Source organism: Rhipicephalus microplus, chromosome 1 (genome assembly GCF_043290135.1).
Source record: "Rhipicephalus microplus isolate Deutch F79 chromosome 1, USDA_Rmic, whole genome shotgun sequence".
NCBI lineage: Eukaryota > Metazoa > Arthropoda > Arachnida > Ixodida > Ixodidae > Rhipicephalus > Rhipicephalus microplus.
In genome coordinates this window covers 27,791,163-27,816,030 of record NC_134700.1, presented here as the reverse complement: position 1 = coordinate 27,816,030, position 24,868 = coordinate 27,791,163, and the positions used below count along the sequence as shown (strand labels likewise).

Below are 24,868 nucleotides of genomic sequence, written 5' to 3'. Positions count from 1 at the left end.
CAAGTTGAAGGACCTTCAAACGACTATTACAGATACAAAACGGCGACTTTCGAAAATAGAAGAGCGACTTGACGTTATAGACGTCTTACGTAAAGACGTTACAAGCGTGAACGAGGTCCTACAAGAATCACACGCCCAGCTGAAAAGCCTTGAAACGAAACAGACAGAGCAAGCAGATTTACTGGTCGACGATCTGAATAACAGAATGCGAAGGAATAACCTAGTCTTCAAAGGTATTCCGGAGCAGACAGCAGAAAAATGGAAGGACACAGAAAAAATAGTATCTGAATTTGTCACACAGCATCTTGGAATTCAATCGGGTGAAATAGAACGTGCCCACAGAGTAGGGCGAGTCACAGATGATCGAGTTCGGCCGATTGTAGTGAAATTTTTGAACTTCAAAGATAAGAGTAGCATTCTAAGAAACGCCTACAAGCTACAGAAATCTTCCCCTCGAGTCTGGGTAGAGGAGGATTTCTCGCCAAGGATACAGATGATAAGAAAGAAACTTCGCGATTTCGTAAAAGTAGAACGAAAGCCTGGCGAAAAGTATAAACTGCTCTTTGATAAGGTTCTCCTGGGAAATAGATTGTACGGATTAGGGAATACTAATGACAGCACAATTGTTCAAATACCAAGGCACGAACCACGTGTAAACACGGCTTGACGCAGGAATCGTTGTGCGCATACCTTATCTCTCGTTGTATGTAATTTTCGCAGCATCTTGAACAAACAAGATCAACTTGCCACAATCGTTGAATGCTGCACTGCGGATCTAGTTCTCGGTACGGAGACGTGGTTAAATGCTGATGTATCGAACGGCGAACTCGCTCTGTCTGCTGATTTCAATATTTTCAGAAAGGACAGGTCATACCAGCGGGGTGGCGGCGTAATGATTGCCGTAAAAAGTCATTTTAAGGCGCAACTATTAGACACAGACGCACACTTAGAAATTTTGTGGATTGTACTGCAACTGTCAGCAGGTGAAACTTGTATTGTCGGGGTATGCTATCGTCCGCCAGACGCTTCTATCGAGTTTGTCGATAATTTGAATGACTCACTTAGTTTTGTTCAATGCAAACATCCAACATCACCAATAATATTAGCCGGTGATTTTAATTATCCGGGAATAGACTGGCGGACATGCACACCTACGGGTGGTACAAGAAGAAATGAATGTATTGATTTCCTTGATACACTTTCATTATTTAACATGACTCAAATGGTCTCTGTCCCTACACGCGGAAGTTCTGTTCTTGATTTAGTGCTCACTACTGAACCTGAGAATATGCGCGTCCACGTACTAGATTGTATTAGTGACCACAATGTTCTACACTGCGAGGCCATGATAAAAGTGGTAAAACCAGAAAAACAGATGAAAGTATTGTACGACTACAAACGAGCTGACGTACTGAACATTCTGTCCGACCTGTCGTCTTTCTCTGATCACTTTCTCACCAGCCTCCATTCTCGTGACACGAATGAAAACTGGCGAATCGTTCACGAGAAACTCATGCAACTAAAAAACCAATACATTCCTACAATTACAATCACATCTTCGACTCACAACTCATGGTTCACCTCGCATGTCAAGCGGTGCATCAACAAAAAAAAGCGCTTGTATTCTAAGGCAAGATTCTCGGGCACCGATGCTGCATGGGAAGAGTACAGAAACTATGCAAAGATATGCGACAGAGAAATAAAAACAGCTAAAGACAAATTTTTTAATGAGGATCTACCTGCGCTGCTAACAAACAATACTAAAAAATTTTGGAAAGTGGTAAATCCTAGGAAATGTTCGGGACAGCCAATTCATCTAACTAAAGACGATAAACTGTTGTCACCGTCAGAGGCTGCAGAAGAACTGAACTTATTCTTTGGATCTGTTTACACTGAAGAGGAGCCCATTTCGGCCGATTTAAAATTTGACTCCATTAACGCCACAATGAATGACATCGTGATCACTCCGGAAGGTATCGAATCGGCTATTGAACGTCTTGCAAACAATTCATCCCCTGGACCAGATGGTATATGCCCGAAGTTACTTAAAATTACTAAGCCAGTCATATCCCGTATTTTTGTAGCTTTATTTCAGCAGTCAATTGACACTGGATGTGTGCCTGACACATGGAAAATCGCTCGCGTGACGCCGATATTTAAATCCGGTGATTCATCGATGCCATCTAATTACAGGCCCATTTCACTCACCAGCATACCCTGCAAATTATTAGAACACATCATATCATCTGCAGTAATGACGTACTTAACCGAGCAAAATTACTTTATTCCTAACCAACATGGTTTCCAGCGCGGGCGTTCATGCGAAACACAATTATTCGAATTAGTTACTGACCTCCATTATGCCGTTCATGCGTCTACAATAATTGATGCCGTATTTATCGACCTTGCCAAAGCATTTGACAAAGTTCCCCACAGTCGTCTATTAATGAAGCTAGACTGCCTTAAGATAAACCGAAACGTTACCACTTGGATAAATAACTTTTTGTGTAATCGTTATCAATTCGTGACTGTAAATGATTGTTCATCTACATTGATTCAAGTTAAATCCGGGGTACCCCAAGGCTCTGTACTTGGACCGATACTGTTTCTCATCTACATTAACGACATTTCTAAAAACCTGGCATCTACTACTCGCTTATTTGCCGACGACTGTGTGATTTATAGAAAGATTACTAACCCAAACGACCACACTGCTTTACAAAAAGACCTTGATAGCATCGCTACTTGGTGCGATCAATGGCAAATGAAAATTAACGCTTCCAAAACAAAAGTTATAACTTTTACGAATACTACCCAGCCCCCGATCAATTCCTATCTCATTAATGCAATGCCAATAGAACACGTTTCATCAATAAAGTACTTAGGCGTCCATCTTTCCGCCGACCTGTCATGGAATGCCCACATTGACGCAATAACATCTAAAGCATCTAAAACACTTGGATTCATTAGACGCCACTTACATCAAGCTAACTGGAAGACAAAACTTACAGCATACACCTCCCTTGTTCGGTCTAAAATAGAATATGCTTCATTCATTTGGAACCCACATCAAATTTACTTAATTAACAAACTTGAATCCATGCAAAATAAAGCTGCCCGATTCATAACCAGAAACTACTTGCGTCATTCGAGCATCACTAATATCAAAGCATCACTGAGCCTCCCATTACTAGAGAAAAGAAGAGTGCTGGCCCTGCTATCCCATTTTCACAAACTTTATCATAATCATTCGTCATTTGCTACCACTTACATATTGCCTGCCCATCACTATTTTCCGCGCCTAGATCACCCCTTCAAAGTTTTAGTTCCATATGCGCGTACAAACATCTTCTATAACTCGCCTCTGTTGTGCGCACTCCGTCTTTGGAATGACTTACCACATGATGTTGTGTCTGTAAGAAACTTCGACGCCTTTGTAGAAATGTTAAAAAGCTCACCTAATATTGTATGAAAAAAAAAAAAAAAAAAGTGAATTATTTTTTTGTACGATAGTGTTTCATTGTTATTTGCTGTGCTTTAGTGGTGTTACCAACTGTTTATTTGTTCAAATGTAACCTAACCCTCATCCCGTTTACTGTAACCCCCCCCCCCCCCTATGTAATGCCCGGCAAGGGCCTTTAGGGTATGTGAATAAAAAAAAAAAAAAAAAAACCGTGGACAAAATCAGAGCGCTAGGTTTGATCATAGAAAGTAAGGGTACCAACGGAGAGACAGTTCGCAACATTGAAGCCAGAGTGTCTAACACGATGCGCCTCATTAGGCGCATTACCAATAAACACAAAGGCATGAAAGAGGCCAGCATCATCCGTTTGATCCAAGCGTTTGTTCTAACTCACATCACCTATAAAGCGGCGTACCACCGATGGTTCACCGCGGAAAAGTCAAAACTCAATTGCCTAATTAGGAAAATTTACAAACAAGCGCTAGGTTTGCCTCAAAACACCAGCACCGAACTACTCCTTCAACTTGGCTTACACAATACCCTTGAGGAACTTATTGAGGCGCAACAAATCTCCCAATTCGAGCGTTTAGCCAAGACTAAGCCAGGCCGCCAGATTCTATGTAATCTCGGTATTACTTACCACACTCAACACGGAGATAAACACGACATACCACGCACTATCCGTGCTAAGCTAACAGTACCACCCATACCAAGAAACATGCACCCTGAACACAACAGGGGCAGACGTGTCAGTAGAGCCAAGACCATGTCAAAGATGTTTGGGCGCAACCATGAGGCAGTCTTTGTCGACGCAGCACGCTACCAGGAGCGTCACCGCTTCGTGGCTGCTGTCGTAGACCACACACAACAATGCAAAAGCAGCGCGTCAATCATAACACGGAACGTAGAAACGGCAGAGGAAGTGGCTATCGCGATGGCCATAGCCCACACTAACGCCTCATGCGTAATAAGCGACTCGCAGACAGCCGTTAGAAACTACGCCAGCGGCAGAATCTCCCCCAAGGCATTGCGGATTCTTAATACAGGCAAAATTCACGAGGCGGACAAATACGTACACATCTTGTGGTTCCCGGCCCACACACCACTAGGTAACGCGGAGGCCAATCCGAATGAAGTGGCGCACAACGTGGCTCGAGGTCTTACGTTCCGAGTCACGTCAGACGAAGCGGCCACCCAAACGGACCTTTCTGCGCCGGTGTGGGAATGGAACGATCGGCTCACTAAATTTAATGACATAATTCAACACTATCGACTGCAAAGGCGGGAGTACCCTCCGCCTCACTCCAAGCTAAATCGGGCCCAGTCCGTTCAGTGGCGACAGCTACAAACACGCACATACACGAACCCTGTCATCATGCACCACATATATCCTGACGTCTATAGTTCTAATCTATGCCAGTACTGTACCACCAGAGCCACTCTCGACCATATACTATGGGAATGTCCAGCATTATTCAGAAATTCTGGGGTCGCGGCCTCCAATGAAGACCTTCGGGCGCGTTGGCGGACTGCGCTGCTCAGTTCGGGCCTGGACAAACAACTTTGGGCGATCCAGCAGGCCAAGGAAGCTGCCGGGAGACACGGTCTCTCCGTTGGCCCCTAGGTGGGAGCCCATCCCAGCAATCTGCCGGAAATTAATAAAGTCTATTTCTCTCCTCCTAATTCCTCAACGTCCTTTGACATACACTCGCCCATTGCCTGGTTTTCCTATATGGGTAAGTTCTGGCGGCATCTGGTAATCTGTTATCTTTAGCATGACCTCCTGTATTCTAAGCTCACTACCTTCGTTATCATTAAAAATCATGACTGCTGATTTTTCCTTAGTGAATCGGAAATCTAATGTATCTCCCTCATTACCGCAGATGTCCATCAATCTCTGCAAATCTTCCTTGTCGTCGACCATTAGCACTATATCTTCAGCGTACATTAATGCTGGTAGTGCCTGATCAATGAGTTTTCCTTGTTTGACGAAAAAGATGTTGAAGGTAAGTCTTCGGTCCCTACACATCAATTTCCAGTCCCATGCGCCGCCGTAAGGGAGCGTGCCGGTGAGCAGGTCGGGAGTTTTTACAGAAGGTCATGGTTTAGATTTAGGTGTTAAGCAAAAAGTGGGAATGCCAAAGTTGCGCTGAAGGCAAAGCACTCGCTTTTTATGCAGATCGCAATTTACAGGTGACCACTTGACACACCAATCGTACAATATATGTATAATGGAGTGGTCCACTGCGGCTCATGTCAGCACAACCCTAACAACAAAATTTGCCAAAATCGTGAGCAATAAGCCTGTTTGCAAGAACGAACATGTACATGGGCTTCTTCGCAGACGTTTTATATTTTCTAGAGACTTGCCTAAGTGTGATGCACCGTTTCTGCGTAGTTTTGATGTAATTAGTAGACTGATTTTTTCTTGCATTGCCATGTAAGCAGCAGCTAAAGAAGTAGAGGCCACAAAAGTGTACATAACTGAACAATTTAACTTGGTATAAGCATTCACGTGTGATCATCGACAGGGGATATCGCAGTCACAGCTTTTTTTTTCTCTATGCTACTTGGACTTCCTGTGCGAGTAGTGGAAATAATGCGATATTCATACCGCTGGTGTCACACAGCCACTTGTGATCGCTGTCACGACATCTGCGGCAAACCCGATGCTGTACAGCGCAGCAGCGACAAAGTTGTTGCGCGCGATCAAAATTTCTCGAGGAAAACCGGTATTAGTCATCGCTACATGGTCCGGATCAAATACAGTGCAGCGCGACGACATGCAGCAAGTACCCGTGTGACAGCGTTCACTAAAGCGCGTCAGAACGCACCGCGCATTCAGAACTAACGTCCACACAGAACAGTCAGCACTCAAGCATCACCATATTTGCAAGGAATAATATCGCAATAATACAAACCGCCGCACAACATCGAAATATAGGGAGCGCTGACACACACATAACACAGCAAGTGGCGCCTTTACATACCCGCGCCGCTCTAGCCAGCGCGGGCGCACTGCTAGAGATGTTCGCGCAATTCGGCAACTAGGCCACGCGGTCGTGAGAAAAGCACCTAGCAGGGGGCTACTCTTATTAGTTCGCGCCATGGCTCGCCGTGGCACGGCAGTCACCTGTCTGGAACGATGCTAGAATGTAATGTCGCGACTATGGTGGCTAGCATAGTCGCGACACTGTATGCAGTGCATGTGGAGAGAAGGAGAAAACTGCCGAACACTTGGTAATGTTCTGTAAAGGACTTCACCCTATAGTTCAGGATGATGGCACAGAGTTTTTCAAAGCAGTGGGGTTCAGGGACCGCGAGGGCGAAATAGAGTTTAAGTGGGTAGAATTAACTAGAAGACGGTTGTCTGATTGGTGGCTAAAGTCAAGGCACGAGTGAAAATGAAACCCTTCACTGCAAAGTAGCAGTCCTCAACTTTACTATTTAAAAAAATCATCATCATCATCATCATCATCATCAGCCTGGCTACGTCCACTGCAGGACAAAGGCCTCTCCCATGTTCCGCCAGTTAACCCGGTCCTGTGCTTGCTGCTGCCAATTTATACCCGCAAACTTCTTAATTTCATCTGCCCACCTAACCTTCTGTCTCCCCCTAACCCGCTTTCCTTCTCTGGGAATCCAGTTAATTACTCTTAATGACCAGCGGTTATCCTGTCTACGTGCTGCATGCCCGGCCCATGTCCATTTCCTCTTATTTATTTCAACTATTATATCCTTAACCACCGTTTGTCCCCTAATCCACTCCGCTCTCTTCTTGTCTCTCAAAGTTACACCTACCATTTTTCTTTCCATTGCTCGCTGCGTCGTCCTCAATTTAAGTTGAACCCTCTTTGTGAGTCTCCAGGTTTCTGCTCCGTAGCTAAGTACCGGCAAGATACAGCTGTTATATACCTTCCTCTTAAGGGATAATGGCAATCTACCTGTCATAATTTGAGAGTGCTTGCCGAATGTGCTCCACCCGATTCTTATTCTTCTAGTTACTTCAATATCGTGGTTAGGCTCTGCGGTTATTACCTGCCCTTAGTAGGCAGTCTTTTACAACTTCAAGTGCACTATTACCTATCTCGAAGCGCTGTTCCTTTCCGAGGTTGTTGTACATTACTTTCGTTTTCTGCAGATTAATTTTAAGACCCACCTTTCTGCTCTCCCTGTGTAACTCCGTAATCATGAGTTGCAATTCGTCCCCTGAGTTACTCAGCAATGCAATGTCATCGGTGAAGCGCAGGTTACTAAGGTATTCTCCATTAATTCTTATACCTAACTGTTCCCATTGTAGGCTTCTGAAAACCTCCTGTAAGCACGCGGTAAATAGCATTGGGGAGATTGTGTCCCCCTGCCTTACACCCTTCTTGATTGGTATTCTGGTGCTTTCTTTATGAAGCACTATGGTAGCAGTTGATTTCCTGTAGATTTCTTCCAGAATGTTTATATATACTTCATCTACGCCCTGATTCCGCAGTGTCTGCATGACGGCTGATATTTATACTGAATCAAACGCCTTCTCGTAATCTATGAAGGCTGTGTATAGTGGTTGGTTATACTCTGAGCATTTCTCTATTACCTGATTGATAGTATGAATGTGGTCAATTTTTGAGTAGCCAGTTCAAAATCCTGATTGTTCCTTTGGTTGATTGAATTCTAATGTTTTCTTTACTCTGTTAGTAATTACCTTTGTAAATAGCTTGTACACTACAGAGAGCAAGCTGATCGGCCTGTAATTCTTCAAGTCCTTGTCACCTCCTTTCTTATGTATTAAGATGATGTTAGCGTTCTTCCAAGACTCTGGTACCCTTCCCGTCAGGAGACACCTCGTAAACAGGGTGGCTAGTTTTTCTAACACAATCTGTCCTCCATCTTTCAGCAGATCTGATGTTACCTGATCCTCACCAGCAGCTTTGCCTCTTTGCATGCTCTCCAAAGCTTTTCTGACTTCTTCTATCATTACTGGTGGGGTGTCGTCTGGGTTACTGCTAGTTAATATAGTATTAAGGTCGTGGTTGTCTAGGCTACTGTACAGATCTCTATAAAACTCCTCCGCTATTTTAACTATCCTATCCATATTGGTAGTTATTTTGCCTTCTTTGTCCCTTAGTGCATACATCCGTCTTTTGCCTATCCCAACTTTCCTCTTTACTGCTTTGAAGCTTCCTCCGTTTTTCAGAGCGTGTTCAATTCTCTCCATGTTATACCTTCTTACATCGCATACTTTACGTCTATTAATCAACTTCGAAAGCTCTGCCAGTTCCATTTTGTCTGTTGTACTTGACACTTTCATGGTTTGACGCTTCTTAATTAGGTTCTTCGTTTCCTGGGAAAGCTTGCCAGTGTCCTGTCTAACTACCCTGCCTCCAACTTCCACTGCACACTCCGTAATGATACTCGTCAGATTATCATTCATTGTATCTACGCTAAGGTTGGTTTCCTCACTAAGAGCCGAGTACCTGTTCTGCAGCGACACTCTGAATTCCTGTACTTTCCCTCTCAGTGCTAGCTCATTGATTGGCTTCTTGCGTATCAGTTTCTGTCGTTCCTTCTTCAAGTCTAGGCGAATCCGAGACCGTACCATTCTATGGTCACTGCATCGTACCTTGCCAACCACTTCCACATCCTGCACGATTCCTGGGTGTGCGGTCATTATAAAGCCTATTTCGTTCTTATTTTCGCCATTAAGGCTCCTCCATGTCCACTTGCGGTTTTCTCGTTTTCGGTAGAAGGTATTCAAAATCCGCAAATTATTGCGTTCTGCGAATTCTACTTGTAGCTCTCCTCTGGCGTTTCTAGTGCCGATGCCATAATCTTCTACTGCCTGGTCTCCAGCCTGCTTCTTCCCTACCTTTGCATTAAAGTCGCCCATCACTGTAGTATACTGTGTTTTTACCTTACTCATTGCTGATTCCACGTCTTCATGGAAGCTTTCAACTGAAGCGTCATCATGGCTGGATGTAGGCGCGTAAGCCTGTACTACCTTCATCTTGTATCTTTTATTCAGTTTAATTACAATACCTACCACCCTTTCATTAATGCTATAATATTCCTCTATGTCGCCGGCTATGTTTCTGTGAATTAGGAACCCCACTCCCAGTTCTCTTCTGTCTGCCAAGCCCCGATAGCAAAGGACGTGCCCATTCTGTAGCCCCGTATAGGCCTCATTTGTCCTCCTAACCTCACTGAGCTCTATTATATCCCATTTAACACCCTCTAGCTCTTCGAATAGTACAGCTAGACTTCCCTCACTAGATAAGGTTCTAGCGTTAAACGTTGCCAAGTTCAGGTTCCAATGGCGGCCTGTAGTCCAGAGATTCTTAGCATCCTCTGCTGCGTTGCAGATCTGACCGCCGCCGTAGTCAGTTGCTTCGCAGCTGGTAAGGACTGAGGGCCATGAGTTATTTGGCGCATCCATGTGGGAGGTAGTGGCCAGACACTGCACCAGGGTGGCCAATCCTTCTCTGGTGAGGGGGTGCGTTCCCGGCTGTGGTTACCGGTGAGGCCGCACCTCAGGCCTTTTATTGTAGTTCCATCAACACGCATTTTTTTCCCCGGTTGGGAACGGCGCGGCACCGGGCACGTGGTCCGACTGGTGTTGTTTTCACAGACTCACACTGTTTTCCGTTCCTAAAATTTAAAATTTTCGTTTGTAATAGCAGTATTTGTAGCGGTTGAACTCCTTGTTTCTTCACGAACAAATAGACACCACTCTGACCCTCCTAGGACCAAAATTGCTAAAGTTATAGGTAGATATGTTATAGGTAGATATGTGCAGAGCTCACTTACCCGTGCTGCTGACGCGGCCGCTCCCGCTCCCGCAGTTGGAATAATCTTTGCTTATTGGCTAAGAGGTGGAGGAGCAGTTCCGGTGGGCTTAATTCGCTGTGGAAGCTGTTTCGTCAAACCCAGCTCAATCAGTGATAGCAGTCCGGCGACACTGAGTTTGTCTTCTGAATAAGTCTTTTTTGACGCTCTTGGTTGAATTGGGCGCTCGCGGTTTTTTCGACGGCTATCTACGGATTTTAACGACTCAATTGAGACCTGTTTTGTCGTCCTGGGGTGTGTAAAAGCCGAGATATGACTTGTTGTCCTCAGAGTGGCTTAGTCCCACACAAGATGGCGGCCCCCATATGATCATAAGGTGGGAAAAGTTGCTTGTGGGTTTGTTAAAAAAAAAAACAACTTCACTAAATATTATGGCCAGAGGGCGCTAGTGAATACCCAATCCGAAGTGTGCAGCCACATTCATTCATCCATCCATCCATCCAGGTGTTCTGTGGCCAAGCTAGGAAAACAGTTACCTGTGAAGTGTAGAGTGACAGGCGGTGCGAAGGGACGCCCAAGGTGTTCTGTGGTAAGCCTCAGTAGTGCGATAGTTCAGCTGTGCTTGCGTACCTGTCCGCTGTGATACGGGGCGCAAGCGCACCTCCGCCTGGCGTGGCTGGGCACGTCCAGTTGCGTGGGCATTTCACTTAGATCAAAAACACGAAGGCGGAACGAGTGCGCGTCGCTACGAGCATGCATGATCAATGCAGAGGGCGAGCCCGGTATGTCGTATCATTGCAGTATGTAGATCATTAAAAATAATAATAACGTCAGCCCTGCGTTGAAGGCGTAACACCGTCACGGCCAAAACGTGAGCGGCCTTACAAAGGCTTTTCTAAGCACTCTTTATGTAAATGCTAGAAGCACACTTGCTAGGTACTCACTACGCCATTAATATTCATAATTTCTGCATAGTAGGTCGGCACTCGGTACGCTATGCTTCGTCATTCTCCGCTAAACACTTGCAACGAATTTGTGACGGCGATGAAGCATTACGCCTGGAGTGGGAATGTGCCGCAGTTAAATGGCCATTCACTAGGCCATATACTGAAATTTAGTTATACCGTGGAAGTTGTTGGGTGTCCGATGAAGAACATTTTACCACAAAATTTTTTTGAATCGGTTCATTACGAGCTGAGAAAATTGCTTTAAGTCTCTCCTCTACCCTCTCCGGCATCGGACCAAGAGGTCACGTGCGCATGACGTCTGCGAACAAGCTCAACCCCAATGCACGCGAGGGGCGTTTTTTTTTCGTTGTTGTTGACCAGCGTTGTTTTGAGGTCTACTACTGCCTGTTTTGCAGGATGGTTTGGGAACGCTGTTTAGACGCGGCAGAATAGATGAGCACAATGAGTGCGCCAACGCGTAGGAGCGTTCCACGGCTTTTGTCTGCTCGATGTGCTGACCGCGGCAACGCATGTCGGTGCAATTCACGCGAAAAAAAAAAAAAAAAAAAACAGAGCGCTCACATGCCCTTATGGCGTCTCATTATTTATATAGTGATTTGATAATCTCTTTAAGCAACAAATACATAAACTACGCACGTCGTGTTATAATTTTCGCCATGTAACGTGCCACTTTTGACAACATCAGAGCACAATCGTCTACGTAGAGGACCAACGTCACTGCATTGCGGTGTACATAGGGTCATTCATACGCGCACGTCATGCCCTCATTCTCTGGGCGCGCTCGCAAAAGGAAGGGGGTGCAGCGTTTATCTTGAAATTTGACCCATTTTTGTGGTGCGTAGCGTTGCAAATTTCGGCATACGTGATCGTGAAAGCTTCATCTACGCATTGCACTTGTTAGCTGAAAATTGCCAAACTTGTTGAGTGGCCCTTTAATGGGTGATGAAGCTTTTGTATTGTGTTGGATAATTGGACGACCCACTCGTTACGCGATTTGCATTGTGGGATGCATGGTTGTTTCTTTGCTGTTCTAAAACACTTTATTACTCATAATAACACGATTTCTTTCCCGACATCAACCTGCCTAAGGCAAGTTTGCGAACATATCCTAAGCACCGGCGTGGCTCAGCATTCTGCTTTCGGCCACCATAGTGAATGGGCGCCAAATGCAGAACTCCGTCCTAGTGGCTACAGCGGCCCTTCAGGGCCGTGGTAACAGGTCAACTAAAGAGTACCAAGTGGTTCTGCCTTGTGTGCCAACAGGACGCGTTGCCTTACATATTGTGTTTTTGCATGTTTTTGCATCCTGGTTCGTATCTGGTTATGCCACCACAGTTTTTTCCTATTTTTTGCGAGAGTGGTTACAGACACCGGCGGCGGTGGATGGCTGCGGCACTGCGCGTGACCTGTATTGTGATCTCACAACAGCTTGTGCTGTAAAAATTGTAATAACACCGACGAATACAGGTGAACATAGCGCAATATTTTTTTTCTCGTACATGTAGGAAGGTCGGCAAATGCACTCATATGAGTCCACTCACACAGGCTCACCAGATCGAGTGTGAGTGAGTCCTAAGCACAAAATGTATTTGAGTGAGCTCGGCCTTTAATTGCCGACCTGTGCTCGTGTATGCACTAGGTACCACAATGTATTGCCAACATGCCCGATCCTTTTTCACGGTGCTGCCAGTATTGAGCTCATAACAACGCTGCATGTGGTAGGCTAGCGTCACGTCCTTGCGGAACGACAACAACCATGTGTGGTTTTGCGTCCCACAAACCAATGCAGCTTGTTGCCATTAGAGTTCCCTGGCGTAGCCTATTCCTGCACATGGTGAGTCAGCATTAGCTCATGTCTGTGGTCGCTGGAGAAATTATTTAGCGCGTTTGTCTGCAGAGTGTCCATTTTTAAAAAAGTGTGCATAGACGTCATACTCTGCCCAGGCGGAGCTGCGAAAAACGCCGCCTCCAGCGCCCTGATTGCTGCCCTGGCCAAATCTGGGTGGTGCAAAGAGAGCTGTTCGCGAGGGAGTGTGCATAGGCCACTATAGAAGCCTTCTCTTTAGTTAGTGTTTAGGCGCGGTTTTCTGAAAATCAAGGACCTGAAAAGCTTTTTCCATCAATCCATCGTTGCTTCATAAAAGTAGAAATCTTATTACAGTGAACTGCAGGCACAAGACACGAAAGAGATTAGTGTAAGGCAAGCACTCGGATGTGTGTTCTTTAACGCCTAAATACATTTAATTTGGGTATTGGCCTCATGCGCTGCTGCATAAGCATTGCGCAAAATGCTCACTACTAGCCAATATTTATTAAAATTTAATTTTTATTCTTGTTTGATTTTTGCACAGCTGACGCGGCTTCACAGCAGAGCCATGATGTTTGTAACGTCAAACGTCCTTTTTATTAGCTTAAAAGTGACTGGCTCGTTTATTGCCGTGCATACGCGTGATGCAATTCATGCGTTTCCAACGTGCATTCGTTGAGTTGTTTTCATGATCTGTTAACACTGACAAAATAAAATTGTTGCAACATAAAATGCACTTTTGTTTCATTGGATAATCTAAACAGTACAAGAACAATGTTCATCACGGTTGTATGCCTGCTTTCCAAAAGCAGAAAAGGCATATTTTTAACTTCGTCCAGCCCTCAACTATACAGCTAATTATGAAAGACAACATGAAAAGATAACTTCTTTGACATTATAACAGGGGTCACAGAGCTTCAGAGCAAATGACCAACAAACATTCGCACAGTGTCGATTCGTTTATCTAACCGACTGCATAAAAATGATGAGAAACTTCAGAATGCAATACAATCACACATTTCTGAAAATCTAATCACTTTCACCATTTAAGCCACAATCGTCTATCGAAGGAGTTCTAAATTAGGCATGAAATTAATGACGTTTATATAACAAATGCGCACGCATGTAATATGTATACATTGTATGCTAAAATCTCCTCTGGTATGTGAAAATTCACATAATATGCAAATATAGAACCAATGTTCGTGGACTAGTAAGCATACAGAAGGGTGACCATTTGCAGTCTCACTCATCTTTGTAAAAATGGTAATCCAATTGCATTTCAGTATTAACCAACGCAACAAAGATAACACACTTGTTATCACACAGTGGTATCAAGCATACTGCGAAGCCATGCGCAGTGTTTCAGCTGGAGGACAATCGTGCATTTACAGTAATCTCATAAAGGTTGCTGTCGTACCAGCGGTACCTATGAAGTACATAGCACCTGTTCCTCTCCTCTGGTCATCAAACTGCCGCTACGCCTTTACTACACCCACAGTTGGTTGCGAAAGAAAAACGCCATCTTGTATGAAGCCATTTTGCACCGCGACCAACGAACACAAGTGCACGTCTGAAGCACCTGAAGAATTGGTGTCGATGCGGCAGCAGCTGAGTGAAATCGGGACTTATCGTCTGACGTGTGTATACCACGTTCACACAATTTTAACGTTGCGATTTCAAAGGAAGATGCGACACCGAGTTCCCTCTGGTCTTGTTGGATGGTTGTGCTGCCGACTGCACTGAGTGGGCTCGCATGGCAACCAAAAAAAATAAAGTGTAAAGAAGGGTTCACCTACTCAGCGTCAACGCAGTGGAAAAAAGAGGAGTGTTTCATCGTCGATGTAGCATTTCATTGAGAGATGGCGCTCGTTTTTTTTTTTTTTCATTCTGTCGAGTGATTCAGCGAACACTTCATGGTGATTTAGTGGCACATCTGACCATTGGAGAGAAATTCGTAGCTCTTTTTGCTAAGCTTTAGTGAAAAAAGCTACACAATATTTAGCTCAATCATTGTTTCGCACTTGCTGCTTGGACCTGGTTGCACAGTAAACTGTGCAAGGAAGTCTGACTTTGTGCTACCAAATACTGCTCCGACAGGTGGCGCTGCAAGTCTGCAGAATGCAGAACTCCAGAGTCTGACATCTTAGCAGAGTTGGAAGAGATTAAGCAGTGTATTCAGTGTAGCATTGGGCCGTTAAAAGTGTGTAACGGCCTAGTGGCATGAAGCATTTACGGAACAGTGCAGTTTTCTTACCAACAACTTTTAATGGGGGGGGGGGGGGTGATCAACATGTGTACTCCAGGCTGATAATTTTTTTATGCACCCCATGCCTCATTTGTCAAACATGATTGTACAATAAGAGCTTTGTATTTCATTACTTCTGAACCTCATGGTCATTGTTTCTTGAAACCTGACGTGAATTCATAAATGTCCTTTACTTAAGAAATCAGACATCTTTTTGTCTTTCCTAATAGCAGCCTTACCTGACAACATCCTAATCTGACCATATTCACTGTCGTGGCCCTCGGATGAGAAAAATTTGTGACTGTGGCCCGCTAGCTCAGTCTGGCACCCCTGGTCTACTTGCACAAAGATACCTCGAGATATTGAGCATGTTTACTGAGATATTTACTGTTAAGAGAGAGTCTGTATTTGGGACTGCCTTCACAGAGCTTTGAGAAAGAGACCAGATGTTCAATACACGATGATAAGCATGCCCTATGTTTTATTTCACCTGTCTGTGCATATGGCGATTCAGAATGGCTGGTACCGCTCTCACCGGGAGGTCAATTAAACCAATACGTGTGTAGCTTCACAAATATATGTCTTCACAACGCTGTCTATGTGAATGCCTTTGTTTTGTTGATTTCTAAGAGGCTGAAATATTGTAACCTTTTCATTTCTATGTCATATCAGGGGTTGCAGAGTGACAAAAATATTCTCACAGCTCTTGATGCATGATTGGACAGCAGGGCTGTGGCAACATGGTCTAGCTCTGTGAAGGGGCGTTGAGTGGCGTGCAGCATCCCCTGCCTCTGTGTTGTTCTGCACATCCGGCAGGCATGAACTACATTTTCCATGCAACACAGATGATTGACTCTTATTTAAAATAACACAAATAACATAAATGCTCCGGACAACTTATAGTCCCAAGTTTCTAAACTTAAAATTTTAAAAACTGTAAACTGACCTGATGTTTCAGAACTGATTCGGTCCCTTCTTAGAGGTGACTGTGTGGCTGGCTCCGAATCTAGCAATTTTTTTTGCTGGTGCTGCCCTCTTTACCGTCCTTCTTTCTGCCGTTGTTGTCGCTGCGGTGTTTTTTCCACTGGTTCCATAGACCGTGTATTCATACACTCTGTAAGGTTCCAGGTTTAATTTTTCAAATTTTGACTTTAGAAACATTGGACTATAAGTTAGCTGAAGAGTTTATGTTATTCGTATGAAAAAGTGTGGATATGGACCCCAGTACGCCAACGAGGCATATCTGAAAAACTCATCTGCCGATATTTCGGCCCATATGAGATACTAGTACACCGACTCGTTTACCTCGTCTGTGAAGTCAAGCCTGCAGGCCACGTGCATTCGAGACGACGCAATCCCACGGAGCTCGCACACATTGTATGCATGAAGCCCTACTGTGACCGATACGAAGACTAGTCAACCAATCGCTTGCTATACTACAACCGCAATGAACGCATTGGGGCGATGCCGCTTGAGAGGGGGGATAATGCCACGGGAAACACTCGACGTTCAGTGTAACGCAGACATCGCGAACAAGAGAAACGCTGACCGATCGGCTACAAGAGAGGAAGCCATCCACAATGGGGGAGCGGGTCCTGCATGCGCATGAGCTTCGACTGAGCGGCCAGCGCGGGTGAAGACGAAAACTACAATGCTCGAGGCAGAGGTACGCAACGACTATGGACATTCGGTTCCTTTTCCCAGCTGCTGTGTCATTGCTTGGGCTTTGGGCACAAGTTCGCCCTTAATAAAACTTGTAAATAGGACATTCGTGATATCCGCTAAAATATAAACCTTTTCCTTCTTTGCAAGATATAGTTAGAGGCATCCACTGCAGTGCGTCTTGCATACAGGCAAAATGGAATGGTTTTTTGCTCCTGCTTATGGCCCTTTTTTACGGAGAGGAGGATTTCCTCCTGTCTGGGCTGTTGCACGAGAGTACGAAAGCCAATGTCACAGCCTCGGCAGTGCATTTCTTGGGGAGTCACGCGCGCAAAGAGCAGCCCCTATGGCAGTGCTCAGAACGCCTTGAGTTAAAAGCTCTATAGTTTAAGAATGAAACACAAAAGTGCCACACATTGGACGCAGCAGGCTGTCTACTTGTTTGGACAGCCTGCTGTTTGCCGATTTTGCGGTCAGATTCTGCTTCAGCATGTCTTGATTCATGTTTCATCACTTCGATGTGGTGGTGGGTTTTAGTCTCATATAGCGCAGAAGCTGAGTTTCAGCAAGCTATATGCGATCAGTTCTTGTTTCATCTTTGAAATTCGATGATGAAAATCTTGAAATGAAGGCAGCTTTGACGATTCCTGTAAAATGGGCATGTCCTAAATTATAATGCATCACAACATTCAGAGATAAATAACTGCCCTAGGGTTAGTTCTTAAGTACTTAGTTACTTAGCGAGTGTTCTTAATTAGTCAATCAGTCTCATTTTAACTGCATCAGAGTATTTCTGCCTTGACATAAAGGTTTTCTGTGGAAGGACAGGAGCCTAACTGTTGCAAAATTTTGTGTCTTCAGCCTGCAAAAAGATGACTTTGCGTCAGCATGCCGGCGAGTTTGTAGGAAAAAAAAAAGGAGCAATCTTCAACATTCTGGGCTTATGTGAATGCAAATAATTGTTGGTGTGAGCTTCTAAGCTCAAGCCTCCCATAAATCAACTCAATTTATGGGAGGCTCAAAAGCAGTAACAAAGAGGTGAAGAAGATTTTTGAAATAGAGAACCACATAACTGACGAGGAATATAAGGATAATGCGGCTCGCATTTCAAATGAGCTTCAGAGCTAACGCCGACAGCACAATGAAACATTTGTGCTGTCACTGCCCACCGAAGTTTGCGATGTGCAGGCGTCTATGGAAGCTGCTGAAAGACCAGGAGCCAAGTTGTCAAACCTGACAATCAATCCTTTCGCTGCGGACTTGAGCAAGTGGAATGAGTTCTGGGAGCAATTTTACCAGGTCATCAACCAGAACCACCATCTTACCGCTAGCAACAAATTCAGCTATTTGAGGCTATTGTCTCAAGGAAACGCTGCGGCAACAATAATCACTGAAACTGAAGCGTATCATTCAGACGCCATAGACGGGCTGAAAAGACGTTTTAGTGGCAGGAAGTGCTGAAGGCAGGAGTACTTATTGAGCTTGCGAAGGCTCACTCCAGTGCGTTTGCCCAAGAGGGAGACTAAACTCAGAAAATTGTATCAACTTGTATGACCATATACGGATTGTTATTCGAGGAGATGGGTGGTACTCTGAGTGGGCAAGTAAATAGTCTTTCTCGTTGATATTATGCGACCTCCTGCTAAGGACTATGCCGCATGACATCATCGTTGCCTATCACAAATCTTGTGCAACAGACCCTGCAAGTTCCACCATTGATAACCTTTAAGTTCGGCACATCACAGAACCAGGTTGTTTTCCGTATTCAAGTAGAAAGCCTTGAAAATTGTGATATTGGAGAGGGTATGCTAATGTGGCTCGTACCAGAGGCAGTGAAAGTACTCACTTTCACAACACAACAACAATGGCAGCAGTGCTTCATTGTCGAGTTCGTCCTTATCCTGCAAATTCAAGCTGCAATTTCTGCAAATTGACGCAGCATATAATAGAGCCATGCGGTACGAACTTGCCACTGGCAAAAAAAAAAAAGAAACTTGTTTCCGCTGACATGAAGTGCTTTCGCTGCACCATTAAATGCCACCATGCTAAAGATTGCTGGCACAGAATGGCATGCTTGGGCAGCAGAGGTCGTCATGCCTCCAGTATGTGCGACCCAGAGGAGCTAAGAGGAATGCCATGTGAAGACATCAGAGTAACCGCTGAGCTCTTCAAAATTGGATTGGAGAAAGCACTGTATAACATGTAAAAGTACGAAGGGACGTTTCAAGGGAACACGGAATCCTCATTGACAAATTCGATTGACTCCCAAATCATGGACGTGACCACCCTGCCAGATAAGACAAAGCGTTGAGAACTGGTCTAGCTCATCTGCAAAGAAAACCGGAAACACTAGTGCCATGAGATCCAACTCAGCAATCGTGTTCGAGCCAGCAAAAGGCGGAGTCGCCTGTCTTCCGTGATGCCATAAGTGAACCGTCGAGGACAAGCATGACGTACTGTGTAAAGTTCAGGTTCATATACACATGAATAAGCCGGCCACTTCAACGGAACTAACATGGTCGAGCTGCGAATGATGTCATGAGGGAAGCTGCGCACGTGGCAAAGGAGTCAAAAGTGGAAAAGTTGACTACCCAGAAGTTGGATGAGGTTTGCAAGTGGCTGCTTTTAGTTCAATTCAGTTCAAGGCCCTTCTTTCTTAGAGAGGCATTACATATGGGGTAGGCTTGTATTTTAGGTTATCAAATGCAGTTGGCATAGTTTTGGTCTTGAAGTTGATCAAATATACGATATTGAAAAGCAGATGATGAGGCGATGGTGACGATGTCCTGCGGGAGGCCATTGCAGTCTGTGGCTGCTCGAAAAAAGGATGCAGAAAAAGTAGTGGTGCGTAGTGATGGGTGGGCAACCTAAATTGGATGACTGATTCGATGAGATATGCATGTCGCAGCTGTTATATAAGCTGATTGATTGAGTGTGGAATGAAATAATTTGGGATAAAGCATGAGAGTTGCAGTGCGGCGACGCAAAGAAAGGGGGGGGTAGTCCAGATTTCGCTTTCAAAGATATAATACTGATATCTATGAGTAAGATGAGTAATGAATCTGGCGGCACGATTTTGTACGGCTTCTAATGGATTGATTAAGTACGCTTGATGAGGGCTCCATATGGGAGATGAATATTTCAACTTTGGTATGATCAGGCATTAATATGCAAGTAATTTAACATGCGGATGGGCAAAGCGAAGATGGCACTTAAGGAAACCGAGTGCTTTATTGGACGCTGAGACTATATTAGCGACGTGGGTGCGCCATGATAAGTCCTATAATAAGGTGATTCGAAGATATTTATAAGATGGTACTGATCAGACTTACAAAGAGGGTTCAGCTTAAATTGAGGACGACGCAGCGAGCAATGGAAAGAAAAATGGTAGGTGTAACCTTAAGAGACAAGAAGAGAGCAGAGTGGATTAGGGAACAAACGGGGGTTAAGGATATCATAGCTGAAATCAAGAAGAAGAAATGGACATGGGCAGGGCATGTAGCGCGTAGACAGGATAACCGCTGGTCATTAAGGGTAACTGACTGGATTCCCAGAGAAGGGAAGCGGGTTAGGGGGAGACAGAAGGTTAGGTGGGCAGATGAGATTAAGAAGTTTGCGGGTATAAATTGGAAGCAGCAAGCACAGGACCGGGTTAACTGGCGGAACATGGGAGAGGCCTTTGTCCTGCAGTGGACGTAGTCAGGCTGATGATGATGATGACTGATCAGATTGGGCTCTTAAGTGGAAACAATATGGGAATACTGGAAACGATATGGACTGTGATGACGGAAGAAGACACAAGTTAACATTTAGGATTAAGGGTCATTAACCATGTGTTACACCAATTAAGCACACTGTTAAGATTAGTTTGGAGATATAGGGAATCATGCGGGTTAATGATAGTGTGGTAAATGGCACAGTCATCGGTGAACATGCAAATGCTGCAGGTTATATGATTGGGCAGGTCATTATTACTATACATTATGAATAGAAGAGGACCAAGGACAGATCCTTCGGGAACGCCTGATGTGACTGGGAGAGCGTTAGATAGATGACCGTTAACAGAGACTGACTGTGAATGATTAGTGAGCAATTGGTCAATCTATAAGAATGTTAGGGTGTGGGTGAAGCTGTCAAAGTTTTAGCTTAAAGTGGTGGTGAGGAACTTTGTCAAAGGCTTTAGCATAGTCTAGAAATATTAGATCGGTCTGCATGTTGCGGTCAAGGTTAGTGTGCGAGTCGTGAAGAAGGAGCACTAATTGTGTTTTGCAAGAAAAGGCCTTTTCGAAATCCATGTTGTGATGGATGGAAGAAGTTACAGGATTGTAAAAGACTTACTATATGACATGTTCCATGATTTTGCAGGGTACACTAGTTAATGAAATGGGGCGGTAGTTCAGGGGTGAGTCTCTGTTTCCCGATTTGTACACTGGAACAACCTTCCCCATTTTCCAGTCATCTGGAATGATTCTTGAGGAGACTGTGAAAAATCAAGCTCAAATACATGGCACAAATTGATTTATCATTGTTCAGTAGTTTACAAATAGTTGAGTTCATACCAGCTGATAATGAAAGTTTCATGTTGTTGATTACGAATGTGATGCCTTCTTTGAAAAACGGGATAGCTGGCATGAATTCTTGTATATTGACTGATGTTGAATGTGAAGATGGGTCATGTTCTTTAGTAAAGACGGGTGCAAGTGCGCTGTTAAATACTTCGCCACTCTCGTGGTCTGTGACTGGTTCATGTGTGTCATTAGTCAGTGTGATATTGTGGGTGTGCTTTGAGTTTGAAACTTGCCAAAATTGCCGGGGGTTACTGACTATAGTAGATGTGGTAAGTCATTGTAATAAAATTAATTCTTGGCATTCCGGATTTCTGCCAGATATAATTTTTCCACTTCAAAATATTTTCTCAATGGGTTTGCGTGTCACAGCGTTTGGCCGAACGAAACAATCGCTTCTCTTTATTTTCTAGCCATTTAAAATGTACAGAAAACCATGGCTTACTGTTATTAGTGCAAAAAGTAACCCTTGGAATGAACATATTATTGAGCACATTTAATTTCTCAAGATCGAGTTTTCATGTATTGTGTGAGTGTAAAAAACAGATTTGTATACTGAAAGAAAGTTGTTGAAGGCTTCATTGATTGATCGTAGTTGTCTCTATTGTAAAGGCATATCGTTTTGGAAGATGTAAACTTTGAGGCAGAAATAAATAAGAATTGGGCATGTATGATTTTATGGTCGCTGATTTCTGGCAGGAAACTGGTAGATGAGGTTCTCAGGACTGATGGTTAGTATTAGGCCTAGTTTGCTGTTTTTTGTGTAGCGCGTGTTGGTTCCATGACTAATTGGCTAAAGTTGGCATTTAAACATATGTCAATGAAGTTTTCAGTCTCAGCATGACATGTTAATGAGGAAAGGCCTAGATTGTATCATTCTTTAGAGAAAAAGCTGCTTTTGAGTTCTGCCTGCACGATGCAGAAGCTGCACCAGGAAAAATCTCATGCTGAGTAATCTACAGAATCAGCGACCAGGACATTGTGTGATGCAGCAGCACGAGCAGACAATAGGAAGTGATGTACCATTGGGTAGCCTGCAGAGTCGTCTAACAAAACTGTCTTAGGAAGTGAAAACATGTGATTGCTTGTGAAAGAAAGGCTGTGGCCGGCCAGAGCATCTTTTTCTGCTTGCCTAAAAAAACACAACCTTAGGAGGAACTGTGGGCACCGGATTCAAGACTGCAGAACGGCTTTACCCACACAGAAAACCTAAACGTGAAAACACCCCTGGATTGTTCCAGAAAGAGGTGCTTGCAGCTGCAGCAATTGTACCAGTGTGTGTTGAAATAAATGTTGACATGATTGAATTCATCAACGATCTATCAGGAAGGGAAGTCCTCGGTCTCCATGCCAAGTTGGGAGAGAAACTGAGGCAACTGAAGCATGAGTTTAAAAAGGAGGCGGACGCCTCAAGGCCATATCGAGGAAACGTAACCATTAACACATATGGAGAACGTTTAGAATATGCAACATTAAAAGAAGCACTTGAACGTACAGACAAGACACCATTTAACGGCCGTGAATGTGTTGAATTTCCTGCCTTCAACCTGTGAGAATACACTGATGAGCTTTGCGCCCCCTGCAAGGGGGCCTGCGCAAGTAGGCGTTTGGTGTGTAGCGACACCACGGACCCAAGCTAACGGGGGAGTTTTGATTCTCTGCCACGCCTAGCCGTGCGTGGCTTTGCCGTGTCCGAGGAAAAGGGGATCCTGGGGATTGAGCCAATGCTGGGTGATTAGACCTTTAAGGCCACCCGGCAGAGGCAACACACCCCTTTGGCCCCGGCTTTACGTAGACGGCACCCCTGGGCTTACCCACCCAGGGGAAATCGGCAGTCGCCTTTTCCTATCTCTCTCTTCCTACATCTTTGTCTTTATCTCTCACTTTTTATCTGTCCTGTCATCTTCTCTTTTCCGTTTACTTTCGAATTTCCTGGCGGCGTGGGTTAACCCTGTGTAGTTACCCAACCTTGGGTAGTTATATTCGGTTATAGCGGCAATGCATGGCTGGCGTCTCCAAGTGTTCACTAGTCAACCTTGTAGCGTCTCCTTGTTGGGCTCAGTGGTGGGCGGCCACCATCGCCGCCGAACTTTATTGTATTTTTATGGCAAAAGCTTTTCCCCCCCTTCCTGATCGCTCCCTAAAAAGGTGGCGCACCGAAGATACTTTCCTGTCTAATACACCTAAGCCGACATTCCCAAAGTACCATGTAATCCACAGTCAAAACGAAAAGAAGACAGTCCGAGCCATTTCACTTTTCCTTGTTTCCAAAAATCTCACAGAAGCAATAGGCCCAGGTTATAAAGTGACAAAGATGGGAAGTGGCGATCTTCTTTTGGAGGTTCGTGACAAATCTCAGTATGAAAAGCTGTCTAAGCTTGTAGCCTTTAGGGAAACCCCTGTTTCAGTGGGCCCACACAGGTCTATGAACACTGTCCGTGGCGTAATTTCTGATGATGATCTTACTGAGCTTTCTGAAAGTGAGCTGCTCGAAGGTTGGCAGGACCAGAACGTGGTCAAAGTCCAACGAATAACAATAAGGCGCAACAACAAACTGACCCCTACAAAACACAAAATAATGACCTTCGGAACAAGTGACTTACCAGAATCAATCGAAACCGGCTATTGTAAGCTTCGTGTAAGGCCATACATTCCCAACCCTCGTCGATGTTTCAAGTGCCAACGTTTCGGTCATAGATCGCAGAGTTGCAGAAGGCGTGCCACTTGCGCAAAGTGCGCGTTCATTCAACACATATCGGACAACTGCACCTCAGAAACAACTCATTGTTCGAACTGTGAAGGAGATCACGCTGCCTACTCATGATCATGCCCCGCATGGAAAAAAGAGAAACAAATAGTAGAACTCATAAATTCAATCTCACATTCCAAGAAGCACGCCAACGTTTCGCAATACACTACCCATCTTATCCCTCCTTTGCAGATGTGACGCGCCGGGGCACCGCACCACATGCCTCAGCACCCGCGAATGTCACACTGTGTGTGGTTGCGGTTGTGCCGCCAGCGCCCCCGGCTGGAGCAGCCTGTACTGCTCCGCCGCCTGACAAACAGGGCCGGCAGACCCCAATGTCTGCTGAACCTCGGACCACTGCAGGCGCAGTTAGGTCCGAAAGTTCAGTGAATGTGCCTGCCCAGCAGGCACCATCCACCACCTCACAAGAGGTGATGGATACAAGTCCCACTTCTCCGGCGCCTCGGACGCCAAAGGATAGGTGCAACTCCTTGGAGCGCGCCAAAAAAGAAAAACCTCTAATCACAGGGCCCTCAAAAGGCCCTGTAAAATAACGCAACACCTCTGTACACACAGCACCACACAACATTAAAATGACACAAATACTACAGTGGAACGTCGGAGGACTGTTG

At 44.8% G+C, this 24,868-nt stretch overlaps 1 protein-coding gene across 1 annotated transcript in view; it reads left to right on the top strand.

Annotated features, from left to right (window-relative positions):
- The first annotated feature begins 10,689 nt into the window (after window positions 1–10,689).
- LOC119178107 (FUN14 domain-containing protein 1-like) overlaps window positions 10,690–24,868 on the top strand; it is a 91,315-nt gene continuing 77,136 nt past the window's right edge. Inside the window, exon 1 of the mRNA XM_037429266.2 lies at window positions 10,690–10,826. The gene's annotated coding sequence lies outside the window, so the exon portion shown is untranslated. The remainder of the gene's footprint in view (window positions 10,827–24,868) is intronic.